Source organism: Vicia villosa, unplaced genomic scaffold (genome assembly GCF_029867415.1).
Source record: "Vicia villosa cultivar HV-30 ecotype Madison, WI unplaced genomic scaffold, Vvil1.0 ctg.000938F_1_1, whole genome shotgun sequence".
Classification (NCBI taxonomy): Eukaryota; Viridiplantae; Streptophyta; class Magnoliopsida; order Fabales; family Fabaceae; genus Vicia; species Vicia villosa.
Window position 1 is genome coordinate 214,577 of NW_026705420.1, and position 6,000 is coordinate 220,576.

Consider the following 6,000-nt stretch of genomic DNA (forward strand, 5'->3'; position numbering starts at 1 on the left):
AATTTGCTTAACGACCCTTTGGTGGGTAATTTTCCTTCTGTTTTAATAAATTCCATGTTTCATCATTTGTGAGCGTGTTTTTGATGGCATAGTGTAGCGGGGAAAATCTGATATCGAAGCCATGGGATTGACTCGAATCAATATTCCGTTTTGAAATCGCCACCGCGCTTTATTTTTTCAAAGGAAAAGGGAAAAGAACGAAAAACCCAAAGTTTTGTTTTTAAAACAAGAAAGAGATCTCAGGTACGGGTGTTGATTATATGAGGGGAAGGTTTAAAGCACCCCTCATATCCGTGGTACTCCACGGGAACCTTTTTGAAAATCTGTGTTGTGTGTGTGCTAAAAAACGGTTTGTTTTATTTTCAAAATAAGCTCGGCAAAGCGTTAAGCTTTGGGCCTACATACCTCCTCGGTGCAATGGAGAAGTCAGAGCTAATGTAGTTCCGCTTTTTGGGAAAAACGTTTTAAAAACGAATAAACACTTTGGTGTCGTTAGAGAGAAATACTCAGCCATTGATCTTGAGCATGAGAACAAACAAGTTCTTTGCATCGCAAATGAAAGAAGGGCTCCAACTCGGATAAAATCAACGAGTATGCCACTAGCTCTCTCACGCGGAAAAGATCTCGTTGTTATCAATCAATTTCAAAATCGTGGGGTATAACCACTCGTTTCGACAGTTAACGGTGTCTAAACTTTTGAAGAAAAGCCACTAAGGGCGAAAGATATTTTTGAGAAAAAGGTTTTGAAAAGGTTTGCAAACATAAGAATATTTTGGAAAAAGGGAGAAGATTTTGAAAATTTAAGAATGGGAGGAGATGAAGAGGCTAACCTAATTGCATAAAATAAAAGCTAAGGAAAGAAACGGTCTAACCAAATAAGAAGCCAACACTCGACATTAAGAGCCAAGGTAGTTTTCCCATCCTTTGGATTTATCAATACCAACGCATTAACACTTGGGGATCCAGATGAACTTATTGTCTTAGCACCATTTTGCATTAAGCACATTAAGATTCTGACGAAAATCGGGCAGAGTAACGGCTGTTTTCGGGTAAAATCCTTATCTCAATGCCTTGGAATTAACCATCAAGGGCTTTCAAGGAAATACCTGCACACATAAACATACAACAGAACAATGCCAGACAGACAGAACAATCACAGGATAGCAATAGAATGAGTCCAGAGGTACTAGGTCCATAAGTCCGAATCTCCAAAGCGCTAGGGATAGTAACTGATAGTCCAAAGAGAGCCTTATGTATTTTTTAGATTTTGGTTATTTATTAGTGTTTTAGCAAGAAAAGATAAAGTATGGTCCAAGTGGACAAAGGAAAAATGGCGGAAAGTAAATATGATGAAATGATAAAGTAAAGCGATAAGGCGAGAAATATAAAGAGCGGTAATATAAAGAACGATAATATAAAAGGTGCGAAAATTAAAGTTAGTTGTTAAATGTTAAAGATAACCATCTTGAAACTTGTCAAGTATGTTATCAAAGTTAGTAGGAAGATCTATGGTGAGTGAATGATGTACTCGGATTTAAAGTCAATGGGGCTTATCAGAAGCTTGATAAAATCATAGCGACTACACGATAAAAACCTCCACAAGTCTTAAATCAACCGCATACAATTCTCTTCCATGTTTGATCTTTTTGATTCGGGACACGAAATATTGCGCTATGTTAAGCAGATCGCCAAGTGATTTATGTAGAAATCACCCTACAACGAGGCCGGTCAAAACTTTATGTGCTAATGCATGCGAGAAGAACGATATGTAGATCGCCTTCCGAAAGCAATACCGCACGAAAAGAAAATAGGTAACGATCTAGTCTTTACTAAGAATCCATAAGAATTCTCAAAGTATTAAGACTTTCATCGATCAAAAGAAAAAAAGGAGAAGAAGAAGATAAAATGCATAAAGATAATCAACTCACATTATCATTAATATCATTCATCTAATATTATGGATTTGGTTCTTTCAAACCTATCAACATCCTAGATCCAATGATATTAATGAAATGGAGGAATAAGAATAAAATTCACAAAAGATAATCACAAGAATGAAAACAAATTGATCTAGTCTTCATCAAGAATCCATAGAATTCTCAAGATGTTAAGACTTTCATTGATCAAAGAAAACAAGATGAAAAAGATAAGAATAGAAACAAATTGATCTAGTCTTTATCAAGAATCCATAGAATTCTCAAGATATTAAGACTTTCATCGATCAAAAGAAAGATAAGATGAAGAGATAAGAATGAACACAAATGATAATCAACTCACACTATCATTAATATCATTCATCTAATATTATGGATTAGGTCATTTCAAACCTATCAACATCCTAGATCCAATGATATTAATGAAGTGGAGGAAGTAGGAAACCAAAACAAGCATAAAAGAAGCAAAAAACCACATTCTGCCAGCAGGAAATCGATTTCATGCAGAGGGAAATCGATTTCCATAGTGCAGTTTTCAAAAAAAAACAAGTTGCGTTCAGCAGGAAATCGATTTCAGCCTTAAGGAAATCGATTTCCTCAGTGCAAAATCCAGCAAAAACAGCATTTAGAGGCATAAAACTTGACTTGAACAAACATACAAACACCTTATGATCACACATCAATTGGAGCACGAATTTTCCATCAAATCAACAACAAATAGCACCAATATAGCATCAAAGATGCATTGAACACAAACCACAAAGGATCTACATCATGATACACAAAAAGGATGAAGAGAATTTACCAAATCTTGCACAAACTTGGATCTACTTCAAGAATCACCAACACAAATCTTGATCTCTCAACAATTGAAGAAAAAAGAGTGAAATGGATGGTGGCTTAGCTCAAAGTTTGTGAGGTTCAAGATGTGACTCACAAACTTTATGAAAGAAAAAGAGCTTTGGTGAATTTGGTAGGGATGAGGAGAGAAATTGCAAGGGATTTGTTGGCTCTCAAAGCTTGAGAAATGAGAGAGGCAAGGCCTCTATTTATAGAATTGGAGCAAGAGTAGTGGCAATTTGGTCATTTGGCCTTTGGTAATTAGCTTGTGTTTAATTGATGATTAAAGTGGTGTTTAAATGGTAAGAAAAGGTAAAATGAGGTTTAAGTGGGTTTAATGAAGGAGTTAATTTTGATGAGGTGGAAAATTGGTAAAATGATCAAAGAAAAAGGTGCCAAAATGATGTCAAGCTTCCCTCCTTATATTTTTTGAATTTTGCCTGAAGGAAATCGATTTACCCAGGAAGGAAATCGATTTCACTCTGTTCCAGAAGAGAAATTGGCGCAAAATACACTAGGGAAATCGATTTACCCAGGAGGGAAATCGATTTCATGCTGTCCAGAATGTGATTTTGGTGAAGATTGCTGCAGGGAAATCGATTTACCCAGTAGGGAAATCGATTTCATCAGTCAAAAATGTGAAAAATGCCTTGTTTATTGCATGTCTTGGCTTGGTACCTACAAAACAAAAGTCTACAAAGAAACAAAGCAATATTTTTGGTATTTGGGTTAGTATAAGCATACAAGATACACAATCATTGGTGCTTGATGGTCCCTCTTATTGATGAGGTGAGTGCAACACCATAAACAAAACTTCCAATTGAAGCTCTTGATTAGTGATTGTGATATGAATGATATAGGATCTTAGGGTCAAAAATTGGGGTATGACAGATGCCCCTATTTAAGTTTCTTCGATTTGGAAATACGATGATTGGAAATCTTCGTTTTTGACAAAAATCGAAGAGACTTAAATATATAAAACACAATTTTTGATCCTAAGATGCAATGCAATGTTAATGAATGCATGTGATGATAATGATAACACTGGGGAGTGTCAGGTGATCCACTGGGGAAAACAAATGTCTTGATATAACTCCGCTGGGGAAACAAATGTCTTGCAAGTAGGAACTCCTCTGGGGAAGGCAAGACTTTGTTGGAGACGGAACTTTAGTGGGGAACAGAAACTTCTCTGGGGAAAACATTTCGCGTCAGAGAGGTTATAGCATCCTCTTTTACTGGGGATGAGAAAAGGGGTCATCCTCTTTCACTGAGGATGAGAAAGTATGCATCTGAATACCCATCATCTGTTAACAGAAATCAGACCATCGTACCACTGATGAAGAGATGTACCGCCGTACCACTAACGATAACACATACCAACGTTCCACTAAAGGTATTGAAGAGAAATACGCCACCGTACCACTGATGTCATGAAGAGAGATATACCACCGTACCACTGATGATAACACATACCCACGTTCCACTGAAGGCATGAACTAAATACATCGACGTACCACTGACGATGAAGATAACAAAATACACCAACGTTCCACTGAAGGTGAACTACCAACGTCCCACTGGAGGTAGAAAGAGATGTATCGCCGTACCACTAACGATAACACATACCCACGTTCCACTGAAGGCATGAAGAAGAAATATACCACCGTACCACTGATGATATGAAGAGAGATATACCACCGTACTACTGATGATAACACATACCCACGTTCCACTGAAGGTGAACTAAATACATCGACGTACCACTGACGATGAAGATAACAAAATACACCAACGTTCCACTGAAGGTGAACTACCAACGTCCCACTGGAGGTAGAAAGAGATGTATCGCCGTACCACTAACGATAACACATACCCACGTTCCACTGAAGGTAGAATGAGAAATAATTCATCGACGTACCACTGACGATGAAGATAACAAAATACACCAACGTTCCACTGAAGGTGAACTAAATACATCGACGTACCACTGACGATGAAGATAACAAAATACACCAACGTTCCACTGAAGGTGAACTACCAACGTCCCACTGGAGGTAGAAAGAGATGGTGTACGAAAATGACATAATCAAGCATGTCCCAGGCTGAACACCAAAGCAGAAACTGCTAGCAATCTTTCGATGGCTTCAGAATATATGCTACCCAATACTAGGGAACATTGAAGCTGAGAGAACACCGTAGTTGAGTTCTAAACCAAACTCGAACCAGGCCAAAAGTATATTGAGTGTAATACGTTCTTCTGCATATGAATACATCAACATATCCATTCCTTGTAATGCACTCATGAATCAAAGTAAAAATTCTTTTATAATTTTCAAAAGGATTTTGTTGAAATCAATTATCTCTTTGTTTTAAAAATTACCATCAACAATAAATGACATTTTGAGAGATATGAAAGAAATAAGATTGCCAATAAAAGATAAAGGCTCAAACTTTTTTAATGGAATGGTAGTCTGCAAAAGGCAAGACTCCATGGATTATTACAAAGTTTGGAAAGTGGTAATTTTGTGGAAAAGGTACATTGAAATGTAATGACCCCATCCTCTCTCTCAACTGGGAATTCCTGAGCAAAGGCTTCCGTTGAGAAGTGTCGAACTTCTTCATGATAAACAGATGACTGCTGATGATCAAGTCTTGTCTGATGTAGTTACTTGCCATGAATCCCTAACTTTTGCCTGGACCGCCCTTTCGGGTTTTCAGTCCACCGGGTATTTTATTCTGTTTATGTCTCTAATTTTTGCCTGGATCGCCCTTTCGGGTTTTCAATCCACCGAGACGCTCTTTTTTGCCTAAGCCGCCCTTTCGGGTTTTCAACTTAGCGAGCTGTTCTTGTGTTATTTAGGCGAAGTATTTCTTGACTACATCAGCATTCACGGGACGTGGGAGCTCTTCTCCATCCATAGTTGCAAGAATTAATGCACCGCCAGAGAAGGCTTTCTTAACAACATATGGTCCTTCAAAATTAGGAGTCCACTTGCCCCTTGAATCGGAGGTGAAAGACAAGATCCTTTTGAGCACGAGGTCGCCTTCTCTGAATACACGAGGTCGAACCTTCTTATCAAATGCTTTCTTCATTCTTTTCTGATATAACTGACCATGGCATAAAGCCGTCATTCTCTTTTCTTCTATCAAATTCAATTGATCAAACCTGCTCTGACACCATTCAGCCTCAGATAACTTGGTTTCCATTAAAATTCTCAATGATGGA